The 27,681-nt window shown below is 42.8% G+C and overlaps 1 protein-coding gene and 1 long non-coding RNA gene across 8 annotated transcripts in view; one reads left to right on the forward strand and one right to left on the reverse strand.

Annotated features, from left to right (window-relative positions):
• The window catches only part of FBXO11 (F-box protein 11), a 201,929-nt gene that overhangs the window by 54,892 nt on the left and 119,356 nt on the right, over nucleotides 1–27,681 (forward strand). The gene's annotated exons all lie outside the window — the stretch shown is intronic.
• On the reverse strand, nucleotides 1,196–25,837 carry LOC122459670. The gene is made up of 3 exons (XR_006280494.1): nucleotides 25,827–25,837; nucleotides 16,858–16,868; nucleotides 1,196–1,341 (listed from the first exon to the last, which is right to left on the reverse strand). It is a non-coding gene; the product is annotated as an uncharacterized LOC122459670 (long non-coding RNA).

Below are 27,681 nucleotides of genomic sequence, written 5' to 3' on the forward strand. Positions count from 1 at the left end.
GCTGCTGCTATCAAAGGTAGTGACTCTGGGAAACGTGCAGGTTATACTAGATAGCTTTGCTGCAATGGGGTTCCTTAACTGTGATGGAGCTATAGACGGAAAGCATATCCCTATCTTTGGACCAGACCACCAGGGCAGCCGGTACATAAACTGCAAATGGTACTTTTCAGTGGTGCTGCAAGCACTGGTGGATCACAAGGGACGTTTCACCAACATCAACGTGGGGTGGCTGGGAAAGGTTCATGATGCTCGCGTCTTCAGGAGCTCTGGTCTGTTTAAACGGCTGCAGGAAGGGATTTACTTCCCAAACCAGAAAATAACTGTTGGGGATGTTGAAATGCCTAGAGTTATCCTTGGGGACCCAGCATATCCCTTAATGCCCTGGCTCATGAAGCTATACACAGGCAACCGGGACAGTAGTAAGGAGCTGTTCAACTATAGGCTGAGCAAGTGCAGCATTGTGGTAGAGTGTGCATTTGGAGTAAGGGGGAGATGTTTATGGCGCGGTGGGAGGTTGATGCAAATCACCTGGCCGCTGAATACGCGCAGCCAGACACCAGGGCGGTTAGAAGAGCACAGCAGGAAGCGCCGCACATCAGAGAAGTTTTGAAAACCAGTTTCGTGACTGGCCAGGCTACCGTTTGACACTTCTATTTGTTTCTCCTTGATGAAAACCTGCCCTCTTGGTTGCCTCTAAATTCCCTGTAAGCCACCCGCCCTCCCCCCTTCGATCATAGCTCGTTTGCAAAGGAAATAAAGTCGCCATCATTTAAAAAACTTGTATTCTTTATTAATTGATTATAAAAATAGGGAGATAACTCACAAGGTAGGCCGGGTGGGGTGTGGGAGGAGGGTTGGAGGGAAGGAAAAGGCCACTTCAAAACTTCTTGAATGACAGTCTTCTGTTGCTTGGGCTGTCCACTGGGGTGGAGTGGTTGGGTGCCCGGAGCCTTCCCCCCCCCCGTATTCTTGGGTGTCTGGTTGAGGCAGCTATGGAAATTGGGGAGGAGGGAGGGGATGGTTAAACAGGGGCTGCAGCTTATGATCCTGCTGCCGTTCATGAACCTCCACCAGATGTCGGAGCATATCTGTTTGATCTCGCAGTAGCCCCAGCGTTGCCTCATGCCTCCTCTGATCTTCCTGCCACCACTTTTCCTCACGTTCATCGGTCACTTTCCTGTACTCTGCTATTGTGTCCCTCCACACACTCTGCTGAGCTCTATCAGTGCCAGATGACTGCAGGAGCTCAGAGAACATTTCATCGCGCTTGCGTTTTTTTGTGCCGCCTTATCTGAGAGAGCCTTTGGGACAGAGGAAGGAGGCTTGGAACATTTGCAGCTGCTGGAGGAAAAAAAGGGAGTGAAGTATTTAAAAAGATACATTTTACAAAACAATGGCTATACTCTTTCACGGTGAACAACATTATTCACATTACATAGCACATGTGATTTTTGGTACAAGGTCACATTTTGCATCTTGTATTGAGTGCCTGCGGCTTTGATGTTAGATATCACACACGCAGTGCTGGGCAACAGAATTCGGCTTGCAGGTGGCCATTGTAAGCCACAGTCTTTTGGATTCTGCAACCTTCAGAACAGCAGCGCCCTCCTCTCCCATACCAAGCAAATCAGGTTGAGTTGGCCATTTAGTGCTGCAGTTTTCTTGTTAACGTGCAGCAGCAGAAACCAAACTACCCCCCCTCCCCCATCCAATTTTCTGGGATGATTGCTTTACCCCTCCCCCCACCATGTGGCTGGTATCAGGGAAGATCCCTGCTAGCCAAATGAGAACAGCTCATCGCCAATGGCTCCCCCCCGCTCCCCACCATGTGGTGAACTGCGGGGAGGATTTCTTTTCAGTCACAGGCAAACAGCCCAGTAGGAACGGCCACCTGTGAATGTCCCCTTAATTAAATTCCCCTGTTTCAACCAGGTTATCATGAACGATATCACTCTCCTGGGGATAACACAGAGAGATAAAGAACGGATGTTGCTTGAATGCCAGCAAACACCGGGACCAAACGCTGCCAGGCTTTGTCATGCAGTGATACAAGATTACTTGCTACGAGCATGGCATGGTAAAGTGTCCTACCATGGAGAATGGAATAAGGCTGCTCTCCCCAGAAACCTTCTGCAAAGGCTTTTAGAGTAGAGCTTCATGGAGATGTCCCTGGAGGATTTCCGCTCCATTCCCAGACACGTTAGCAGACTTTTCCAGTAGCTGTATTGGCCACGAATTCATCCCAAGTCCTGAGGGCTACTTAATCATTAAACAACGCTTCCTTTTATAACATGTATTATATTTTAAAAGATACACTCACAAAATGTCCCTTTTCCGCTTTGTTGGGTGGGAGGGTATTTCAGTTAGGGTGATAAAAAGATCCTGGCCGTCGGGGAGAACGGTGTGCTGTGTGCTCTCCTCAAGCTTGTCCTCCTCCTCCTCATTTTACCCATCCACAAAATCCTCAGGCATGGTGGAGAGTACCCCATCATCAGAGTCCATGGATGGGGTGGGGTAGTGGTGGCGGCCCCCCTAGAATTGCATGCAGCTCAGCGTAGAAGCGGCATGTCTGGGGCTCTGTCCCAGATCAGCCATTTGATTCTTTGGTTTTCTGGTACGCTTGTCTGAGCTCCTTAAGTTTCATGCGGCACTGTGTTGCATCCCTGCTGTAGCCTCTGTCCCTCATGGTCTCGGAGATTTTGTGAAATGTTTTGGCATTTCGTCTTTTGGAACATAGTTCTGATAGCATGGATTCATCTCCCCATACAGCGATCAGATCCAGTACCTCCCGTTCAGTCCATTGTGGAGCTCCTTTTCGATTCTGGGACTGTATGGTCACCTGTGCTGATGAGCTTGCCTGGCCAAACAGGAAATGAGATTCAAAAGTTCCCAGGGCTTTCCTGTACACCTGGCCAGTGCATCCGAGTTGAGAGCGCTGTCCAGAGCGGTCACAATGGTGCACTGTGGGATAGCTCCCGGAGGCCAGTACCTTTGAATTGCGTCCACACCAACCCTAATTTGAAACGGTGTTGTCGATTTCGGCATCAATCCCCTCGTTGGGAGGAGTATAGAAATTGGTTTTAAGAGCCCTTTTTGTCGAAAAAATGGCTTTGTTGTGTGTACGGGTGCAGGGTTAATTCAATGTAATGCTGCTAAATCCGACACAAACTCATAGTGTAGACCAGGCCCAAGAGATATAGAATTCTTGTATTCCCTAGTGTTTAGTAGATTCCTGTGTCTGCCATAAAATTAGAAGTGCTTTGCAGTTGTGGTTTGTGGCAAAGAAGTCTGTTGCTGGAGTTCTCCATTTCCTGCAAATTTGGTGAAATATTTGTGAACTGAGATTCCCTTTCAGGGGAAGGTACACTGGAACAGCTGAGACAGTCTTTAGTAATGAAGAGATTACCAACTATATGGATTGCTCTGATAGCTAATGAATTCTTTTCTGTCCATTTCAGAATGAGTGATGCCTCTCTGAATGAGGATACACATTTCACCTTAATTGATGAGATAAGCACCACTGGTGAAAACATATGAGGGTTGTATTCTGTAAAATTTGGGTCTTGAAGTGTAAGAGCAGCAGGTGAATTGTTTTCATTTCTAGTCTGTAGATGTGAAGGTATTTCTCAATGTCTGTATCTTCTTGTATTTTAGGAATGTACAAAAGGAGAGATTAAAAAACTGGGACTTTTCAGCTTGGAAAAGAGATGACTAAGAGGGGTTATGATAGAGGTCTGTAAAATCTTGAATGGTGTGGAGAATGTGAATAAAGAAGTATTATTTACCCCTTCACATAACACAAGAACCAGGAATCACCCAATGAAATTAATAGGTAGCAGGTTTAAAACAACAAAAGGAAGTACTTCTTCCCACAATGCACAGTCAGCCTGTGGAACTCATTGCCAGGGGATGTTGTGAAGGCCAAAACTATATCTGGGTTCAAAAAACAATTAGATAAGTTTATGGAGGCTAGATTCATCATTGGCTGTGGGTGTCCCTAAGCCTCTGATTGCCTCATGCTGTGACTGACGACAGTGGATGGATCACTTGATGATTGCTCTGTTCTGTTCATTCCCTTTGAAGCATCTGGCATTGGTCACTGTTGGAAGACCAATGGGCTAGATGACCATTGATCTGATCCAGTATGGCCGTTCTTATGATAAAACAAACTGTTTCTCATAGCTGAAGAGTGAAGGCGAAGCTTGGTTGGTGAGAAACTTTTACACACTATATATGATTAAACCGAAATTGTTGCAACAGGAGATAAAGAATTTAGCAAGATTAAAAAAGGGATAGGTTATTTACGTGGAATTCAAGACTATCCTAAGTTATTCTAATTAGGGCTGTCAAGCGATTAAAAAAATTAATTGTGATTAATCGCAGTGTTAAAACAATAATAGAATACCATTTATTTAAATATTTTTGGATGTTTTCTACATATTTAAATATTGATTTCAGTTACACAGAATACAAAGTGCAGTGTTCACTTTATATTTATTTTTATTACAAATATTTGCACTGTAAAAAAACAAAAGAAATAGTATTTTCAATTCACCTGAGTACTGAAGTGCAATCTCTTTATCAAGGAAGATGAACTTACAAATGTAGAATTATGTACAAAAAAATAACTGCATTCAAAATAAAACAATGTGAAACTTTAGAGCCAATAAGTCCACTCAGTCCTACATCAGTAAACAAGTTTGTTTACATTTTCAGGAAATAATGCTGCCCGATGCTTGTTTATAGTGTCACCTGAAAGAACAGGCGTTCACGTGGCACGGTTCTAACTAGCATCGCAGGAATTTACGTGTCAGACAGCTGCAGCGGCACAGGAGCTAGCAAACTGAGCTTTAAACAGGGGAGTTTGAGTGGGAGTTTGGGGTTTGCTTTTGCTGGGGGGCGGTGGTCTTTTTGGTGTGGCTTGTGTTGCCCAGATTAACAGGATTTAGGTGGGAAGGCGATGACAGATATAGAGGCAGCCGTGGGAGTGACTCCTGTAGGGGAAGACACATTGAGGATGACTGGATGTGGAAGCTGTGGTATGTACATGATCCTGGAGGGGGGAACCGGTAAGAGTTTTTTCTGCATGAAATGCCGTCTGATAGAGCTGATGGAGGAAAAGATCCGAGGTTTGGAGATGCAGGTGGAAAGTCTGGTTGAGTTTAGGAAGGGGTTTGAGCAGATGATGGAGCAAAGATATGAGGTATCTGAAGGGAAAAGCTCAGACTCACGGATGGAAGCAGGGCTGGGGAATTTTGAGGGGAGACTGGGTGAGGAAAGTGGTCAGTGGAAACATGTAACTAAAAGAACCAGGCAGAGGAAAAGTCGGGCTAGTGAAGGAGAAATAGAGCTTAGGAATAGGTTTGCAGAGTTGGAAAATGAAGAAGGGTCTCAGCAGGTACTTGTTGAAGGTGGAAGGGTAAGGAAGAAGAGAAGAGAGGCTAGTCCTATAGGAAAAGGGGAAGAGTCAAGGGAGACTACACCAAATATGAGCCCCAGGAGGATACAGGATGGGTTGAAGAGGATTATAAGGGAAAATAGGAATGGAAAGAACTTGCAGCCAGAGGGAACAGGGGAGAGACTGGAGGATAGCACCGTCACCAGGAAAAGGCAGGTCTATGTGATCGGGGACTCTTTATTGAGAAGAATAGACAGGCCTGTAACTAGAGCTGATCCAGAGAATAGAAGGGTGTGCTGTCTTCCGGGTGCTAAGATACGGGATGTAGACCTGAGGTTGAAAAGGATCCTAAAGGGAGCGGGAAAGAATCCCCTAATTATCCTTCATGTGGGAACAAATGATACGGCTAGATTCTCGCTGGAAAGTATTAAGGGAGACTATGCTAGGCTGGGGAAGACGCTTAAGGAAATTGAGGCTCAGGTGATCTTTAGCGGGATCCTTCCTGTTCCTAGAGAAGGGCAACAAAGGTGTGACAAGATCATGACTGTCAACAGATGGCTTAGGCAGTGGTGCTATAAGGAGGGCTTTGGGATGTATGGCCACTGGGAGGCATTCACGGACAGAGGACAGTTCTCTCAGGATAGACTTCATCTGAGTAGGGAAGGAAATAGACTTCTAGGATGGAGGCTGGCACAACTGATAAAGAGAGCTTTAAACTAGGAATTGGGGGGAGATGGATGGGAGATGTCCAGAAAATCTCCATGCCAGATTTTAGCATTGAGAGGGAAGAAGAGGAAGTAAGAAAGGATACAGCCGTGGGTAGGAGAATGTATATAAGGAGCGAGGGTGGTGTGGATACTAGTCTAATAGGTTATACTGGCTGCAGAATGACTGTGCCTAATAGGGTACAAAATGTGAGCGAGGCCAAACAGCAAAAATTAAGATGTTTATAAACCAATGCGAGGAGCCTAGGTAACAAAATGGAGGAACTAGAGCTACTGGTGCAGGAAGTGAAACCAGATATTATAGGGATAACAGAAACATGGTGGAATAGTAGTCATGACTGGACTACAGGTATTGAAGGGTATGTGCTCTTTAGGAAAGAGAGAAACAAAGGTAAAGGTGGTGGAGTAGCATTGTATATCAATGATGAGGTAGAATGTAAAGAAATAAGAAGCGATGCAATGGATAAGACAGAGTCTGTCTGGGCAAAAATTACATTGGGGAAGAAAACTAGTAAAGCCTCTCCTACGATAGTGCTTGGGGTGTGCTATAGACCTCCGGGATCTAATTTGGATATGGATAGAGCCCTTTTTAATGTCTTTAATCAAGTAAATACTAATGGAAACTGCGTGATCATGGGAGACTTTAACTTCCCAGATATAGACTGGAGGACCAGTGCTAGTAATAATAATAGGGCTCAGATTTTCCTAGATGCGATAGCTGATGGATTCCTTCATCAAGTAGTTGCTGAACCGACTAGAGGGGATGCCATTTTAGATTTAATTTTGGTGAGTAGCGAGGACCTCGTAGAAGAAATGGTTGTAGGGGACAATCTTGGCTCAAGTGATCATGAGCTAATTCAGTTCAAACTAAATGGAAGGATTAACAAAAATAAATCTGCAACTAGGGTTTTTGATTTCAAAAGGGCTGACTTTCAAAAATTAAGGAAATTAGTTAGGGAAGTGGATTGGACTGAAGAACTTATGGATCTAAAGGTAGAGGAGGCCTGGGATTACTTTAAATCAAAGCTGCAGAAGCTATCGGAAGCCTGTATCCCAAGAAAGGGGAAAAAATTCATAGGAAGGAGTTGTAGACCAAGCTGGATGAGCAAGCATCTTGGAGAGGTGATTAAGAAGAAGCAGAAAGCATACAGGGAGTGGAAGATGGGAGGGATCAGCAAGGAAAGCTACCTAATTGAGGTCAGAACATGTAGGGATAAAGTGAGACGGGCTGAAAGTCGAGTAGAGTTGGACCTTGCAAAGGGAATAAAAACCAATAGTAAAAGGTTCTATAGGCATATAAATAAGAAGAAAACTAAGAAAGAAGAAGTGGGGCCGCTTAACACTGAGGATGGAGTGGAGGTTAAAGATAATCTAGGCATGGCCCAATATCTAAACAAATACTTTGCCTCAGTCTTTAATAAGGCTAAAGAGGATCTTGGGGATAATGGTAGCATGACAAATGGGAATGAAGATATGGAGGCAGATATTACCATATCTGAGGTAGAAGCGAAACTGAAACAGCTTAATGGGACTAAATCGGGGGGCCCAGATAATCTTCATCCAAGAATATTAAAGGAATTGGCACCTGAAATTGCAAGCCCATTAGCAAGAATTTTTAATGAATCTTTAAACTCAGGAGTAGTACCGAATGATTGGAGAATTGCTAATATAGTTCCTATTTTTAAGAAAGGGAAAATAAAGTGATCCGGGTAACTACAGGCCAGTTAGTTTGACATCTGTAGTATGCAAGGTCCTGGAAAAAATTTTGAAGGAGAAATTAGTTAAGGACATTGAAGTCAATGGTAAATGGGGCAAAATACAACATGGTTTTACAAAAGGTAGATCATGCCAAACCAACCTAATCTCCTTTTTTGAAAAAGTAACAGATTTTTTAGATAAAGGAAATGCAGTGGATCTAATTTACCTAGATTTCAGTAAGGCATTTGATACCGTGCCACAAGGGGAATTATTAGTTAAATTGGAGAAGATTGGGATCAATATGAACATCGAAAGGTGGATAAGGAATTGGTTAAAGGGGAGACTACAACGAGTCCTACTGAAAGGAGAACTGTCAGGCTGGAGGGAGGTTACCAGTGGAGTTCCTCAGGGATCGGTTTTGGGACCAATTTTATTTAATCTTTTTATTACTGACCTTGGCACAAAAAGTGGGAGTGTGCTAATAAAGTTTGCAGATGATACAAAGCTGGGAGGTATTGCCAATTTCTGAGAAGGATCGGGATATTATACAGGAGGATCTGGATGACCTTGTAAACTGGAGTAATAGTAATAGGATGAAATTTAATAGTGAGAAGTGTAAGGTTATGCATTTAGGGATTAATAACAAGAATTTTAGCTATAAGTTGGGGACGCATCAATTAGAAGTAACGGAAGAGGAGAAGGACCTTGGAGTATTGGTTGATCATAGGATGACTATGAGCTGCCAATGTGATATGGCTGTGCAAAAAGCTAATGCGGTTTTGGGATGCATCAGGAGAGGCATTTCCAGTAGGGATAAGGAGGTTTTAGTACCATTATACAAGACACTGGTGAGACCTCACCTAGAATACTGTATGCAGTTCTGGTCTCCCATGTTTAAAAAGGATGAATTCAAACTGAAGCAGGTACAGAGAAGGGCTACTAGGATGATCCGAGGAATGGAAAACTTGTCTTATGAAAGGAGACTCAAGGAGCTTGGCTTGTTTAGCCTAACTAAAAGAAGGTTGAGGGGAGATATGATTGCTCTCTATAAATATATCAGAGGGATAAATACAGGAGAGGGAGAGGAATTATTTAAGCTCAGCACCAATGTGGACACAAGAACAAATGGGTATAAACTGGTCACCAGGAAGTTTAGACTTGAAATCAGAGGAAGGTTTTTAACCATCAGAGGAGTGAAGTTTTGGAATAACCTTCCAAGGGAAGCAGTGGGGGCAAAAGATCTATCTGGTTTTAAGATTCTACTCGATAAGTTTATGGAGGAGATGGTATGATGGGATAATGGGATTTTGGTAAGTAATTGATCTTTAAATAGTCAGGGTAAATAGGCCAAATCCCCTGAGATGGGAAATTAGATGGATGGGATCTGAGTTACCCAGGAAAGAATTTTCTGTAGTATCTGGCTGGTGAATCTTGTCCATATGCTCAGGGTTTAGCTGATTGCCATATTTGGGGTCGGGAAGGAATTTTCCTCCAGGGCAGATTGGAGAGGTCCTGGAGGTTTTTCGCCTTCCTCTGTAGCATGGGGCATGGTTGAATTGAGGGAGGCTTCTCTGCTCCTTGAAGTCTTTAAACCATGATTTAAGGACTTCAATAGCTCAATCATGGGTGAGGTTTTTCATAGGAGTGGGTGGGTGAGATTCTGTGGCCTGCGCTGTGCAGGAGGTCGGACTAGATGATCAGAATGGTCCCTTTTGACCTTAGTATCTATGAATCTATGAATTTATGTGCCAGATGCGCTAAAGATTCATATGTTCCTTCATGCTTCAACCACCATTCCAGAGGATATGCATCCATGCTGATGACGGGTTCTGCTCGATAATGATCCAAAACAGAGAGGACTGATGCATATTCATTTTCATCATCTGAGTCAGATGCCACCAGTAGAAGGTTGATTTTCTTTTTTGGTGGTTCGGGTTCTGTAGTTTCCACATCTGAGTGTTGCTCTTTTAAGACTTCTGAAAGCATGTTCCAATTCTTGTCCCTCTCAGATTTTGGACGGCACTTCAGAATCTTAAACATTGGGTCGAGTGCTGTACCTATCTTTAGAAATCTCACATTGGTACCTTCTTTGCATTTTCTGCAGTGACAATGTTCGTACATCAAACAACATGTGCTGGGTCATCATCCGAGACTGCTATAACATGAAATATATGGCAGAATGCAGGTAAAACAGAGCAGGGGACATACAATTCTCCCCCCAGGAGTTCAGTCACAAATTTAATTAACGCACTATTTTTTTAACGAACTTCATCAGCACGGAAGCATGTCCTCTGGAATGGTGTCTGAAGCATGAAGAGGCATACGAATGTTTAGCATATCTGGCATGTAAATACCTTGCAACTCTAGCTACCAAAATGCCATGTGAACGCCTGTTCTCACTTTCAGGTGACATTGTAAATAAGAAGTGGGCAGCATTATCTTCTGTAAATGTAAACAAACTTATTTGTCTTAGCGATTGGCTGAACAAGAAGTAAGACTGAGGTTGTACCCCAGCAGGGGAGACAGGACAGCCTCTCTCAGGACTTGCTGTTCCGGGAGGTAAGTGCCTTAACCTTAAAGAGATAGCATACAGTCTCTCAGAGACATCCGCAGCACCCACAATCACACACACACACACACACACACACACACACATCTGCCAACACATACTTGTGTAGTTGTTTGTTGTTACTTCTTGGTACTTCCTGCAATGCACATATATTCTCTTTTTGCGAATACAGACTAACACGGCTGCTACTCTGAAACCTGTCATATATTCTCTGTAATTTTAATCTTTCAAAGTGTGTTGTTTTAGTTTTTTGACTGGTCTATGCATTTCATAATTTTTATTTTTCTTACATTTAAATTTAATTCTTTGAATAGTGAGTTCTAAAATGCCTAACCTGTCCTGGCTGGAGTAATTATCTCTATGGTAACTTTTTTTAGAAATATATATCTAGGTTTTTTGTGTACTGGTGGCACACAGCTGCATATTAGCTCGGTGCACACAAAATTTATTCCGCACATGGATGGAAAAAATTAGAGGGAACATTGTTCACAACCTCTGCCGTGGTTTTACCAGCCACACAACAGGCAGAATGGTTCCCGGCGGAGGAACAGAAATAACAGAGACCTCACCCTTCTTCAGGTCAGGACTCTGGTCAGTCAAAGCTGTCTTCAGCCCAGAAGCAGGCCTTTTGAAGGTGCACTCGAGGACAGCGCACCAGTACAGACACTGGATCCACCCTGCCATACCTTCTCGTGCAGACTATCCCCTTTGTGTGCTGCGTGGGCCCATACTATGTTGGACTGCTGGGTACTCCACACGGTAGAAAGGGGATACTCCCTCCAATTTTCGTACCTCCCGTCCTTTCAACCCCCTTCCCTGTCTCTTTAGGGACCCCTCTCACGAGCAACTCCTTATATAGGAGGTGCACTCACTCAGATCACTGGGGGCAGTGGGAGAGGTTTCTCGGGAGCTGAAGGGCAAGGACTTCTATTCCCGGTATTTCCTAATACCAGAAGTCAAAGATGGCCTCAGGCCCATCCTAGACCTGCAGGAACTCAACAATTTCAAAAAGAAACTGAGGTTTTGCGTGGTCTCTTTGGCCTCCAACATCCTTTCCTTGGATTCAGGGGACTGGTATGCCGCCCACAACTTGAAGGATGCTTACTTTAACATTGCAATTATGCTGTCCCACAGAAGGTTCCTCAGGTTAGTAATGAACCACAATCACTACGAGTACACAGTTCTCCTGTTGACCAGTGAGGAGACAAGATACTTTCAAAGCTGGAGGGAGGGAACAATGGGTTCTTTCTGTCTGTGTGATGCTTTTGCCGGGACCAGAGCAGGAATGCAGGTCAGAACTCCTGTAAAGAGTTAGTAAGTAATCTAGTTAGATATGCGTTAGATTCTGTTTTGTTTAAATGGCTGATAAAATAAGTTGTGCTGAATGGGATGTATATTCCTGTTTTTGTGTGTCTTTGTAACTTAAGGTTTTGCCTAGAGGGATTCTCTATGTTTTGAATCTGATTACTCTGTAAGGTATTTCACTTCCTGATTTTACAGAGGTTTTTGTTTTACTTTTTCTTTAATTAAAATTTTCTTTTAAGAACCTGATTGCTTTTTCATTGTTCTTAAGATCCAAGGGTTTGGGTCTGTGTTCACCTATGCAAATTGGTGAGGATTTTTATCAAGCCTTCCCCAGGAAAGGGGGTGTAGGGCTTGGGGGGATATTTTGGGGTGGAGACGTTTCCAAGTGGGCACTTCCCCTGTTATTTTTGTTAGACACTTTAGTGGTGGCAGCATAAGGTCCAGGGACAAAAGGTAAAATAGTTTGTATCTTGGGGAAGTTTTAACCTAAGCTGGTAAAAATAAGCTTAGGGGGTCTTTCATGCAGGTTCCCACATCTGTACCCTAGAGTTCAGAGTGGGGAAGGAACCTTGACAGCCTCCTCCGGACCTCGACTCCCTCTTGTGATGGCTTGACCCACAGGTGGTGTGTGCAGGAGTTCAACAGACCGCAGCCATCCCTCTCATTGGTGACAGACGCTTCAGCCTTGAGGTGGGTTGCATATCTGGGAGACCTCGGGATGCAAGGTCTCTGGTCTCAGGTGGAGCTCGCTCTCCACATCAATGTCAGAGAGCTGAGAGTGGTCCGCCTATCATGCCAGACCTTAAAAGTCCAGCTGACAGGGAAATATGCATCGCTTATGATGGACATAACCACAACAATGTTTTATATAAACAAACATGGGGTGCACGCTCTTCTCCCCTTTGCCAAAATCCCTCAAGCTGTGGGACTTGTGCCTAGCTCATTTGATACCCCTAGAAGCGTCGTACCTCCCCGGAGTGCAGAACGAGTTGGCAGACTATCTCAGCAGATCGCATTTGGATAGTCGTTGGCACTTCAGACCCCACATCTCAGATTGCTCAGTCTGATGTGGACAGTCTAGAGCAGTGTTCTCAAACTTTTGTACTGGTGACCCCTTTTACATAGCAAGCCTCTGAGTGTGACCCCACTTATAAATTAAAAACACTTCTTTAATATTTAACACTATAATAAATGCTGGATACAAAGTGGTGGAGGCTGACAGCTCGCGGCCCCCGTTTAATAACCTCGCAACCCCCTGAGGGGTCCCGACCCCCAGTTTGAGAACCCCTGGTCTAGAGAACTTTCTATGCTATTAGGATCATTCTTCCTTTTTGCTGCTTTCAAGGGATCTTTTAATTTTCTGCACTGTGATCTAGAGAAAAATCGATTTTATCTTTTTAAAAGTTTCAGTCTTCTGCATTTATTGTTATTGGAGCATCAATTGATTCTTTATTTTCTGTTAGTAAGGTTTGTTTTTTATTTCTAAAAGCAGTTAAGCAACTGAAGCCTTAACTCCATGAAGTTGCTCCAATTTAGAAATTCAATCTGGTGCTCAAAATACTGTGCTTCATCCTCCTTTAAAATTTGAAATTATTATTCCTCTAGATCAGTGGTTCTCAACACGTGGCCTGCACAAATCTGCAGCCCATGTGACGGTCTCAGTCCATAAAGGTAGTATATATATTGTGGAGACATGGCCCACATAACACAGAGCAAGCCGAATATGCGGCCCACAATGGTAAATAGGTTGAGAACCATTGTTCTAGATGTTTGTGTTCAGTGTGACAATATTGGTTGTAATTACATCAGGCAAAAATAAAAGGGGAAACCACAGCCTTTTCTTATAAATATCTATTTGTTACAATTCTTAGTGAAGGAGAGATCATGAGGACTTTGTCCGTCTTCATTTCAAAGTAAATTTCAGCTTTAAAGTGATCAATTGATCTTTCCCTTCCTTCTGTCTCAGTTTGAAATGTAACAAAAAAAGGATCTTGCACTCTTTGTAAATGGTCCAAATCTTTAAACTTTGTTTGGAAAAGGACAAAAATATTTTGATAATTTGTTCCCCATATGTTTTGGATCAGCACAGCAAGGCAAAGTCACTTCCAAAGTATCACTTTATCAGTAAATTAATTCAGCTATTGTTGAAGCATACCTCCAAAAAAAGGACCCTTGTCTCTAGTCAGTAAAAGCCCAGCAGAAAGGGGTCAAGGAAGTTGAAATACTTTCAATAGAAGAGATTTGCAAAGCAGCCACCTGGAAGTTAATTCACTCATTTACTAAGTACTATAGGGTGTACTTCATTGTCTCAGCTAGTCCAAATTTAGCCTAATATTTCTGAGGGCTTTAATTCAGGAATCCATTTTTTAAAATAATTTGAGGGGGATATTTTTTCCTCTCACTATTTTATCTCATTGGCACTTTTGTTTAAAGCCTACTAGTATGGACTAGTGCATGCTTTAGAAAAGGGAGTTTTTCCCTATCTGTAAAATGGGTTTGAGAGTAGTCTCCAGTATTCACATACCCGTACAGTTATTATGTATTCTTCATGTAAAGCGGTTCTGTCAGCATTTCAATAGAATTAAGCTTTCTTGGTTACTGTGTGTGCTAGTAGCAATGACATTATGTGATGAAGACTTGGATTTGTCTGTCGGCTGACAATCACTTGTTGAAAGTGAAGACCCATTAGTATGGATTATTGCAGCTGCTCTAACAGAAAACCATTGTATAGGTAAAGTAAAACATCTGTTTCATCAGTCTTTTTGGTATCTAATGGTTAGTTCTGTAAGAACTATGTAAATGGGGGCGACTTAAATTAACAAGACCTATTTTTCCAATTACATCTATTAATAGTCAGATCTTAAGTGTGCAAAATTTGATGGGGGATGATGACGTGTTGGAGTATCTTAGCGAGTGTTTTGTATGTGTGTGAAATCATAGTTACACTTGCACACTTTCCTAAAGCTCTGTTTCATCCCTTTCCTCCCTTTGCCTATAAAACTGGATTAGTCACTTTTGGAATTTGATACCTCTCTGAATATCAGAAATTTTCAGTGTACACACTTTTGGGTCATGAAAAGTAATATATTTCTTCCTAGTATCTCGCCTGTGGGATTTCTTGGTTCATATTTATTAATTTCATTCTGACAGTCACTTTTTAATGTAAGCTTTACTAGATCCTGGTGAGAAGGACTCCCTATATATATATATAGATATACATACATAGATATATACATATATATTTTTTTTCAGTGACTACTGGGGATTGATCTCCCTAAGGTGGAGGCAGCAGGGCTGAAGCCCAAAGCCTGAGCCCCACTGCCCCGGGAAGGTGGGGAATTCACTCTCTGCCTTCTCCTTCAGCATTGTACCCAAGGTGTCTCCAGAGGGGGGCAGGGCCCCACCGCTGCTGGCAGCTCCAGCATTCAACACCAAGGCAATGTATCCAGGAGCAACAGGGAGACGGAGGGGCTGCTGTATTGTCCCCTCTCCCCCTCCCCCCCCAACAGCCCAGGAGTCTGTGGCCACAAGAAAAGCCCCTGGTGGCCTCATGCAGCCACAGTGGCTGCATTTGAGAAATACTGTGCTAGGGAATATTTTTGGATGGTGCAGCTTGGTTTTCCTTCGTGTGAATATCTCCTCCTTCTCATTCCATTTCAATGAGTTGTACAGGGATTGCTATTGTCTGTTTCTTACCTGGAGATGGTGGGAGCAAAGGGGAAATGGAGATTCTTGTGTCTTCTCCTTTCAGGCACCCACTCTAAGGCAGTGGCTTTGAAGACTACTGTACCCCTTTCAGGAGTCTGATTTGTCTTGCATACCCCCCAAGTTTCACCTCACGTAAAAACTACTTGCTTACAAAATCAGACACAAAAGTACAAAGGTGTTAGAGAACACTATTACTGAAAAATTGCTTACTTTCTCATTTTTACCACATAATTATAAAATAAATGAATTGAAATATAAATATTGTACTTACATTTCAGTATATAGTATATAGAGCAGTATAAACAAGTCATTGTCTGTATGAAACTTTAGTTGGTACTGACTTTGCTAGTACTTTTTATGTAGCCTGTTGTAAAGCTATGTAAATATCTAGATGAGTTGATGTGCCTCCAGGGGTACGCGTACCCCTGGTTGAGAACCATTGCTCTAGGGCTACGAACAGTCTGGCTTAAAGGTAATAAAACATTTGTTTTGTTTTGAGGATAAAGTAGAAATATATTTCTAAATTAGACAAACTTAGTGTTAAGAAATCCTTACACAGATATAAAAAACCACAAAGTAAATAATGTACTGTATCTTCCTCAGTATGTTAGTAATTAAAAAAATAGACTTGCAGTAACTGATTAATAGCAATGATCTTTTTAGGTCATTTTGTTATCAATTGCATGAGCTATTTTCAGGAATTAACTTGCTATATGTTTTGAGTCCGAAGTTTAAAAACCTAAACTGCTCTAACAAGATACCATGGAGTGGGTTTTTTTTTTTTTGCTTTTCATTGCATGTAATATGCTGACTTTTTTTAATTTTTTTTTTTAACTTGAAACATATCTTTCTACTTTTCTTCCCTCCATTTGGGAAATATTAATTTCTTACACTGCAGTAACAATTTTCCATATGCTCTAAGATTATGTTGGTTGTAAAAACAATATTTAAATTGTGCTTTTGTAGAATGGAGGTAGGGTTGTATTCGGGAGTATTGTGTATGTTAACGAAATGTTGTTTGTTGCAGTGAATATTTACTGTTTAGAATATATTCTAGCAATATGTAGTATCTATTGCATCCTGTCGCTGTTCTTTAGAAGACTTGTGCTATGTTTATGTCAGATTTTATATTCGTATGCTCCTCTTCATTTAAAAAAAAAAGTAAATAAGAAACAAGTGTAAAAAAAAAAAAATCTTTCCGAGTTAGAATTTTTGGAGGAATAAAAAATTCTCAGCCTAAAATGTGAAATTGCCAAAGGAAACTAAGAGTTTGTTTTGCTTTTGAGTTGGTTGGAAAACACAATTTTAGTTAAAACCGATATAGCATTCTTCATGCTCTTTGCTTTTCAGTGGTGCAGACTAGTGTATGTACATACAAATAGCTGTATGTATTTCACTGAGTTGTCATAATAGATGCATAGACTGGAGTTGGAGCCTTCTGCATGCGTGCTCACTGGTCCCTTTTCTTCCACAAGTTGTTGTCTTCAGGAAAGCAAACATGACAATCGTCACATCCTCATGATGTGGTCTGGGCTCCACAAGCTTTGTACTTGGAACTCTTCATCATGATATTAGAAGTTCTATTTCTGTTGTCAGTATCTTTCTTATTTGAAACTCATTCTATGGAGAGGGCCAAATTCCATATTTAATTATAGTCTTTGTGAGCCTCAAATAAGTTTACAACTAAATGTCCTCCTCAATCTACAGCAGAGTTTCCACTGATACCAGTAGAAATTTGCCCCAAAATTGAGTGGAATGTGGCATTTGTATAGCAAGTAAAGTTATAGTTATTTAATCTGTACTTTGTTGTCAGTCACTACCACTAAATAGGGAAAAATATGCTCCCCTTTAGGACCACTGCTATTTTTACCCTTTGTTTCTCTTCCCCATATTTCATTCTCTGTTTTTCTCCCTCTTTTCCATCCTTTCTTTTGTCTGTTCCCTTGCCCCAGATTTCCTTCTCTACTCGCATTTTCAATTCCTATTCCTAGGGGCTCCAGTCCTGCTCCGTTCCCTAATCTGTCCACTAAAATTAAATAGCTAAAACTAGCATTTAAAGTATTGCCATTAATCTTTACAGCTAACACATTTAATGACGTTAGGGAAATTTGTTCTTCTTTGAGTGCTTTCTCATGTCCGTTCCATATTAGATGTACTAGGATGAGGAATGGAAAACCTGTCTTCTGAAGGGAGATTCAAGGAGCTTGGCTTGTTTAGCCTAACTAAAAGAAGGCTGAGGGGAGATATGATTGCTATCTATAAATATATCAGAGGGATAAATACCAAGGAGGAAGAAGAATTATTTAAGCTCAGTACCAATGTGGACACAAGAACAAATGGATATAAACTGGCCATCAGGAAGTTTAGACTTGAAATTAGATGAAGGTTTCTAACCATCAGAGGAGGAAAGTTCTGGAACAGCCTTCCAAGGGAAGCAGTGGGGGAAAATGACATATTTGGCTTCAAGACAAAGCTTGATAAATTTATGGAGGAGATGATATGATGGGGTAGCCTAATTCTGGGCTTCGACTAGAGAGGAGATCTTCGACTACTAGCGGTAGATATGCCCAATGGCCTGTGATGGGATGTTAGATGGGGTGGGATCTGAGTTACTACAGAGAATTCTTTCCTGGGTGTTGCCATATTTGGGGTCGGGAAGGAATTTTCCTCCAGGGCAGATTGGCAGAAGTCCCGGGGGGTTTTCGCCTTCCTCTGCAGCGTGGGGCACAGGTCAGTTGCTGGAGGATTCTCTGCACCTTGAAGTCTTTAAACCACGATTTGAGAACTTCAGTAGCTCAGACATAGGTTAGAGGTTTGTTACAGGAGTTGGTGGGTGAGATTCTGTGGCCTGCGTTGTGCAGGAGGTCAGACTAGATGATCATAATGGTCCCTTCTGACCTTAAATTCTATGATTCTATGTGCTCACCACACGCACTGGTGCTGGAAGTTTTTTCCTCAGTGGTATCTGTAGGGGACGGGCTCTGGTGCCCCCTGGAGCAGTATACACATGCCGCTGGCTCCTCCCACCCTCAGTTCCTTCTTGACGCCCGTGACGATGCTGGAACGTCTGCTGCTTTGGCTAGCATTGTTTCTTCTGAACGTTTCTTGTAAAAAAGTTAATAGTACCCTTAGTGTTAGTTCTAATTTAGTTGGTTCTGGATGGGACTCAGCCTAGTTAGTCATGCCCTCCAGGCAGCTTCAGACACTGTGGACTCCGTGGCTCATACCAGGGCCTCAGCCATCTCCGTGTGGCGGGCATCCTGGCTGCTCCTCTCTGGTCTATCAACTGAGGATCAGCAGTCTATGCAGGACCTCCCCTTTGATGGCCAGGACCTGTTTTCGGAGCAAAAGGACAGCAAGCTGCATGGGCTAAAAGACTCCCACCCTACCCTTAAAACTCTAGGATTGTGTGCCCCTGGTCCAGTCCATAAGCAGTTCAAACTGCAGCCATCTCAGGGCCAAGGGAGCCAACTCTGGCAGGAATTGTCCCACAAAAAGAGCAGGGGCTACAAGCACCGCCCGAGCCACCCCCATCTGCCCAAGCATGCTCAACCTGTACTCGGCAGGGGCAAGCGGGCTTTTTTTAGGGTGCGCCTGAGGGTGACCTACTAGACTATATCCCGGATCTATCTTTCCCGCTGGGTCCTCAGTACAGCGGCGCAGAGTCAGACCCTCCAGTTTCATTCTACACCTTGCTCCCATCCCCCCTTCCCTGTTCCTCTTCAGGGACATCTCTCCTGAGAGTCTCCTCGCGCTGGAGGTAGAAGGGTTGCTGCAGCTGGGTGCGGTGCAAGAGGTTCCTCACGAGTACAGAAGCAATGGCTTCTGTTCCCAGTACTAGTTAATCCCCAAAAGCCAAGGGTGGTCTAAGGCCCATCCTGGACCTATGAGACCTCAACAAGTACCTACTGAAGTTGAAGTTCCACATGATCTCCCTGGCCGCCTCCATTCCCTCCCTGGATCTGGGAGACTGGTATGCTGCCCTCGACTTGAAGGACGAGTACTTTCATATAGCGATCTTCCAAGGACACGGGCTTTGTACGTTTCACAGTAGGATTGGACCACTACCAGTTTTCGGTCCTCCCTTTGGCTGAGGATGTTTACCAAGTGCATGTCAGTAGTAGCAGCTTACCTCAGGCGTCAGGGTATCCAGATCTACTTGTACCTCGACAACTGGCTGGTCAAAGGTCAGTCCTGGTCCCAAGTCCAAAGGGATGTTGCGGTGTTGCAGGCCACATGCCAGTCCCTGGGCCCTCTGGTAAATGACAAAGAGTTGATGTTTGGTCTGGTGTAGAGGATAGAGTTCATCGGAGTGGTGCTTGACGCCACCTGCGCCAGAGAGATTCTGATACAGGAAAGGTTCCAAGCATTGGTGGACCTCATCGCAGAAGTCTCCGCATTCCCCCTGACCATGGCCATGGTTTGTCTACGCCTGCTGGGACACATGGCAGCATGTATGTATGTCGTCTGCCATGCCAAGCTCCGGATGCAGCCCTTACAGCAGTTGCTGGTGACAGTCTATTCCCAGTTCAGCGATCACCTGGAAAAGGTTGTTACCACCGCCGATGACACTTACCTTGCTGCAATGGTGGACCAATCCCAGGGCGGTCCTGAAAGGAGTTCCATTTGACAGCCCTTGTCCCTCCATTAAGTTGATAGCAGATGCCTTGGACCTAGGCTGGGGAGTGCATCTTGGCGAACTCCAGACCCAGGGCACGAGATCCCCGGAGGAGATGATATTGCACATAAATGTCAAACTCAGAGCGGTACGTTTGGCCTGTGGGGTCTTTCTACCACACCTGGTGGGCAAGGTGGTGAGAGTGTTGATGGGAAAATTGGCCTTAATGTTCTACATCAACAGGCAAGGGGGAGCATGCTCATTGGCTCTCTGTCAAGAGGCTCTCTGATTGTGGGATTTCTGCATCGAGTACCTGATCCATCTGTCACCTCCCCAGTGTCATGAACATGCTGGCAGATTGCCTCAGCAGATCCTTTTTCTCTCACCACAAGCGGTCGCTCCATCCGGAAGTAGCTGGGATGCTCTTCCAGAGGTGGGGAACTCCCCCAGGGGACCTGTTCACCATCAGACAGAACAGGAAATGCCATTGCTTCTGTTCCCTACAGGGTCTGGGCAAGGACTCCCTCTCCGACACCCTCCTCCTGTCATGGTCGGTGGGCCTGATGTACATGTTCCTGCCAATCCCGCTCATCAGCAGAGTCCTGTCAAAGATCAAAAGAGACAAGGCCCAAGCCGTCATGATCACCTCGGCATGGCCACACCAACATTGGTTCAGCACACTGATGGACCTGACGGTGACTGCTCTCTGGCTCTTTCCCAACTGACCGGATCTGCTCTCTTACATCCCCATCTCACGCCCCTCTATCTCACGGCATGGATGTTGTGTGGTTGAATTTGGAAGAGCAGGTCTGCTCTAACGAAGTCCAGCAAATCCTCGTGGAAAGCAAGAAGACGTCCACTTGGCCAGTTAGGTTGATCTAGTGGAGGAGGTTCTCCTTATAATCTATTTTAGATTACTTGCTCCATTTTAAGAACCAGGGGCTGGCCCAGTCTTCCATCAGGGTGCACCTTGCGGCTATCTCCGCTTTCCATCCTCCAATTCAAGGTCAGGTGGTGTTCTCGCATGACATGTCAGTCCGATTCCTCAGAGACCTCAAGAAACTCTTCCCACTGGCCCAAGCCCTTGTCCCACAGTGGGACCTTAACTTGGCTCTTTCTAGGCTCATGGGCTCACCTTTTGAGCCTAGGGCTCCTGTTCCCTCTCCTACCTGTCATGGAAGGCTGCTTTCCTTGTGGCCATAACATCTATGAGATGACTGTTGGACCTTAAAGCCCTGAAATCAAAGCCGCCGTATACAGTGTTCTACAAGGACAAAGTTCAACTGTGACCCCATCCAGCCTTTCAGTCAAAGGTGGTGTCTTACTCCCATGTTAACCAGGACATCTTCCTCATGGTGTTTTTGTCCCAAGCCGCACACCACTAGTGAGGAAAGGAAGCTGCACGCCCTGGACGTCAGACATGCTTTGGCATTTTATCTGGAGTGTACCAAGCACTTCCGCAGGTCGACCCAGCTATTCATCGTGACAGCGGACAGGATGAAAGGCCTTCCAGTGTTCTCGCTGAGGATTTTCAACTGGATCACCTCCTGCATCTGGATCTGTTACGAGCTGGCATAGGTCCCTCCATTGCCAATTGTGAGGGCCCACTCGACCAGAGCTCAGGCATCCTCGTCGGTCTTCCTGGCACACGTTCCCATTCAGGACATATGCAGAGCCGCGCTGTGGTCTTCAGTTCACACATTCACGGCGCACTACGCCATCACTCAGCAGGCCAGAGATGGTGCTGGGTTCGTCAGAGATGTGTTGCAATCTACATGTCCGTGAACTACCCACCTCCAGGGCTACTGCTTGGGAGTCACCTAATAAGGAATGGACATGAGCAAGCACTTAAAGAAGAAAAGACAGTTACCTTTTCCACCAAATGCATCCGATGAAGTGAGCTGTAGCTCACGAAAGCTTATGCTCTAATAAATTTGTTAGTCTCTAAGGTGCCACAAGTACTGCTTTTCTTTTTGCGAATACAGACTAACACGGCTGCTACTCTGAAACTTTTCCATAACTGGTGTTTTTCGAGATGTGTTGCTCATGTTCATTCCATAACCCGCCCTCCTTCCCCACTGTCGGAGTTTCTGGCAAGAAGGAACTGAGGGTGGGGGGTGCCGGTGGCACCCCTTATACCACAGCATGTGTGCGCTGCTCCAGGGAGCGCCAGAGCCAGTCCCCTACAGATTCCACAGAGGGAAAAACTTCTGGCACCGGTGCATGTGGCACGCGCACACACCTCATATGGAATGGACATGAACAACACATCTCAAAGAATAACAGTTAAGAAAAAGTAACTGTCTTTTTTTAGATGCATTGTTTCAAACTCTGCAGAGTTGGAAAGAACATACTGCATTCATTCATACTTTTCATATTTCCTGGTTTGTTTGTTTTTACAACTATGGGGACTAGAAATTCACTTTAAAAAAAGGTAAAGGTTTATTATTTGACTCTAAAACAGCATTATAGGTACTTTAACTTGCTCTGTTCGAAGCATTGGGGGCTATTTTACAGGATTGGCCTTTAACAACGGATAAAGTGTATCTTACAGGTACAGTCATCCTTCAGATAAGTTCAAGTAGCCTCTCTCTTGGTCACACAGATTGTAAAGATGTTCTAGTGTAGGTCTAGTCCAAGTCTGTTCCCTAGTGCAGGGCTGTCCATTGGAGCTGATTGAAAAATGGGGAAACAATTTTGGGAAAACTTCAAAGTTGTGTCCATTTTGCAAGATTCAGAATGGAAAATTTTTCATTATTTCAGCATATTTCACAGTTTTATTTTTAATTCAAATGATTTTCCTTGTTTCTTCCTTTTCATACTGAGTGGAATAAAATGAATGATGATACCCAGTTTTTTTCATTTTTTCTTTTGCTATTTTGTAACTTTTCAAAACTCCAATTTTTTGAAAAGTTAGAGCGGCAAAATGAAAGATTAAAAATGTGAACTGAAAACCTAGTCAGTCATTTATTCTAATGAATTCAATGGCAAAAAAATCAATGGGGGATAACAAAACAAATATTCGAAGTTTAGGAATCTTTGGTTTTGATTTGGAAAAAAATGAAAAATATTTTTTTGAGAAGTTTTTCTGTTTGGAAAAGAGGCCTTTTTGTCAAAAAGAAAGTTTCGAATGAATAGCTTTGGCTAGCCCTACTCTATTATCATGAAAATTATTAGTATTTAACAAGACTTGTGGAGAGAGAGACTGAATTCAGGGTGAAGTTGAGAACCAAGGGCTTATGGCTGATCCTTCTTTCACTGATAAAATAATGTCTACTTTCCAAATTTTTCGCTAAGGTAGTCCCCAAATGCCTCTTTAACCAGTCCAATAATTGTCTATACCTTTTCCCTAGACTTTACAGATTATGCAGGAAAACTAAGGTACATATTGAGCTATTACCTGGACAAGTTTCTATAAGTATCCACAGTTGATTGTGATATTTGCTGGTCTTGTGATTGGTGTACAGGACTAGCAGTGAGACTAGTGGCCTAATTTTTTTTTTCTTTCAGGGGTGTTAAACACCTCTTGGACTTGCATTGGAATTGTACCTATGCAGTCTTATGGTTTACCTTTTGTAACTGCTTTTGAGATGTCTGATAAGAGCTGCCATTCTCAGAGGTGGTAATAAAATAATGTTAGACTCTCATAGATCAATATATGTTTTTAACTTTTTCTTTCTTTCTAATAACAGGACAATAGCAATTCATTTTTGTGAGATTATATTGATTTTTTTTTCTTATTACATAATATCCTTAGTGTAAAAAATACAAAGACATCTTGTACAAATAATCTGAGGCAGAGAAATGCTGTGTATTTATAATTTTCAGAAATCTGCTCTTGTGTTCACAGGATAAAACTGATGATTAAAAATGGCATATGCTTCAAGATGTGTGCTTCTGAGCATAAATGATATTCTCTTGAAACAAGCGTATATGTGGTAATCTTCATAGGATAATCTAAATTGGAGTAAACAATTTTATTATAATGCACCTTATTCTTGTTGTCTGATCCTAATAATTAATACTTATTGATAACTACTTAACTTGAAATAGAGGCTCTCAAAGAATATCTCTAGTCAGTGTATTATAGAGACACCAGTTTTGCACCTCTTGTTAAATCTGAGTTGCGTTTTGCACTTAAAGCAGGAATTCATCCTCTGTTTAAGCTCTTTTGGATAGAGACTGTCTCTCATTTTGTGTGTGTATAACACTTAGCACAATGGATTCCTGGTTTCACTGGTGTCAAGGCACTAATGTAATACAAATATAATTAATACTACTACAATGTTGTGTGGATGAAGAATAAGTTGTATCCCTCACAAAAGTTCAGCATTTATACTCTGAGTATAGAATTAGTTTGTGAGAATTTACAAGTAAATCAGTTAAAGCTAATATGAACTCAAATTTTAAATGGGTTCTTAAAAATAAATAAATAAAATTAGTATTGTAATGCTTATTTTTGGTCCCAAATTTCAGTAATGGAATAACTCAGACATTTCAAACTTCCCATATAGTTAAAATTCATTGAAATCACATGCCAAGGTTATATTTGAAGAAATTAGGTTGTAATACTATTAAGTTACTGATTGTGTGTAATTTGTTAGAAATATAGACTATAGAGGTCAGCAGTTGAGGTCACTCTTAACTTTATGACATCAGAATTAACTCAACCAATCGTTAATCTTCCTCTGTGGCTACTTTGTCTTGATTCAATCCTGTTGATTATAATGAGTCAGTAGCAGGAGACACTTGACTTGTTTGAAGAGTTCTCATTAGTAGGTTACTATAGTCCCAATTGCATTGGCTCCTCAAAAGTTCCTAGGCCACAGATTTGCTTGGCCATCAATGCTTGAAAGGTTCCATATGGCTCTGCTGACTTAGCTCCAGAGCACAGTCAGGCAGTATTACAAGCAGGGAGGCAGAGGAGAAACTTAGTAAAGGTCACAGAAAGGGCCCTTAAAAACAGTGATGTTGGGACCCAGGGGATTGGGGTCCTTCCCTGCAACCTAGCTCTCCCCTTCATGCAGCGCCAGGCTCCCTAACAAGGCCCCTTCCCCAAAGACCTACAGTTCTTTGCTATTCCTCTTACCCATATCCTCTCATTCAGTTCTCCTCTTTCTAATTGTATTTAGATCATAAATTTCCCTGATAAAAGTATAGTGTATGTACACGTGAATCTTACTTTGCACTTAAGATCTTTTCTTTGAAAGTTTTAACCCAAAAATCTTTATATATCATAAACCTTTATATATCATAGCCACCTCTTTTTCCATACTTGTATAATGTAGATTATTCGATCATATAGAAGGTTTTTAAAGTATTTCATTAATTCTTATGAATTCCACTTTTGGAGATGTATATACATCTTCTAATTCTAGAGAAGTATTCTGAGACATGCTCTCTTCCTCCAGATAATCATGGTAGAGGAAAATAGTTACTTACAAAGAGAAGGAATGTGTCCTTTCCTCTGTCTTCACACTAGACACTTTTTTTCATGGTGTCATCCTAATATTTTAATTTTGATTTTGCTTAAACTTCTGTTTTTTCTTGCAGCAATGACAGCATCTTTTTATCCTAAGTGATTATTACTGGTTTACTTTAAGAACCAGAGTGGGATTATCCATGAAAATCTTCCCCCTCTCTCCAGCTGTAGGAAGATGAAACTGCTGAATTGGGAGTTTTTCCAGTTTTTTCTTTCGTCTCCCTGATTCTTTTTTCTGTTTCTTATAGTAGTTTGAAAGTACTGTATTAATCAGTGACACAAATTCTGCAGCAGTTACAGCCTCATTCTTTAGAGAGCCACACCTAGTTTCATTTTATTTATGTATGTTGCCTGTGTGTCTATGTTTCTCACCATTCGTGGCATTTTATAGGTGAAACAATTAACATCATCTTGTGCTGGTGGAGGGATGCTCAGAAATTTCAAGTAACATAACAGTGATCCCAGATTACTTCCAACCTTTGCATATCCTGGAGAACAAAACTTTTTGAGACTGTAAAGTTCTAGGCTTAAGTGGGATTACAGCTTCGATTTATGAAGAACCAAGGGGATCTACTCTATAGTTTGAGACATGGGCATTATTACAGGGCTGGTTGTTGAGTCCCCTTTGGCTTAACCCCCATGGGTTAATTCTATTACCAGAAGATGGTGACGGATGAAATTAAGATATTAAGGCTGCATCTATACTAATACATTTTGTGGCTGTAATTCACCATTGGTGGTAACATAAACTGGATTCTAGGCTAGAGGAGGCTGGTAAAGCCTAAGTTTCAGAATCGGACCCTACTGGGATTCACAGATCCCCTGTTTAGCTGCCACCAGATCCTGTAGGCACCTAAAGTCATTTGATGCCTACATTTTTGCAGTAAAAGTTCCCTAGGCACTTACATTTCTGCCTGTGTGCAAGCGCATGCAACCCCAGTGTGCAGGCCCAAGGCAGTGCATAAATTGGGGGAAGACAGATGTTCCTCTTCCTAACTTGCTTTTGGGCCCTGATCAGGTAAGTGTACTCAGAGCTTGCCTAGCATATGGAGCCCCTGTAGATGAGCTTACACAAAACAGCCTGAATGGTATGAGGAGGACTTCCCTCATAACTTTTAGCTCAGTGATTAGACCCCCAGTTCCATTTCCCCTTCAACTGAGGCAGAGAAGGCATTTAAACAGGGATTTTCCACTTCTCATATGAGTGCCCTAGCCCCTGGGCTCTAGGATAGTCTGATGTGGGGCTCCCTTAGTCTCTCCTGTTGAAGCTGTTCAGTGTGGATAAATAATGAAAGAATCATTGGGCCAAAGAAAGAGTAAGCATCAGAATGACTCTATAGCCTGATTAGAGCAATCACCTGGGAGTAGAAAGCCAGGATACAGTCCTCTGCTTCAAGAACTTTTAAACATTATTTACCCACAGTGGAATATCTTCAGCAGAAGAGGTTGATGGAACCTTCTCTGCCCCCCACAACCATCAGAATATCCCAAGAACTCTTGTCACTGGGCAAAATATTATGAGGGAGCTTCCCCTGCCTGGGCTTCTTGCAAAAACAGCGTAGGCTACTCATGTCAAGAGAGTTTGCAGCTGAGAATTCCAGACAGAGGGAGGTGCCTCCCCTGCAGCCTGGACTCAGGCACCTATCTTTGTGAGAGGGGCAAGACTTAGCACACACTCCTCACCTTGGAATCTCCCATTGGTTAGTTTAGGTGGGGACCTGACCCGGTGTACTGGATTTTGTGATCCCATTTTGATGCACCGTTCATTGTACAGGAAGCCTGAACATCTTACTCGGTCTTTGTGAATTGCAGTGATATTCTAGATGTCTATAAGTTAGGTTTGGCAGTGCTCAACTTCATTGTGAATCTAGTCCTTCGTCTCTTTGCACCTCAGTTCCCCATCTGTAAAATTGAGATGTTAGCACTTCCTCACCTCACGGGGGTGTTGTGAAGATAAATATGGTGAAGATTGTGAGGTGCTCATATACTATGGTAATAAGTGCCATATAAGTAGCTAAGATGAGTAGTTTAATTATGGCTATAAAGCTTGCTGTTTTTTCGGGGGGGGGGGGGTTTAAATCCTGTTTTCTTACAGAGCACAGTCCATTTCACATCTCCTTCCAGCATCTCTGTGACCTGACAGTTTTTCACTAAGGCTTTTGGGTGAAAAGTGATGGT

This window comes from Dermochelys coriacea, chromosome 3 (genome assembly GCF_009764565.3).
Source record: "Dermochelys coriacea isolate rDerCor1 chromosome 3, rDerCor1.pri.v4, whole genome shotgun sequence".
NCBI lineage: Eukaryota > Metazoa > Chordata > Testudines > Dermochelyidae > Dermochelys > Dermochelys coriacea.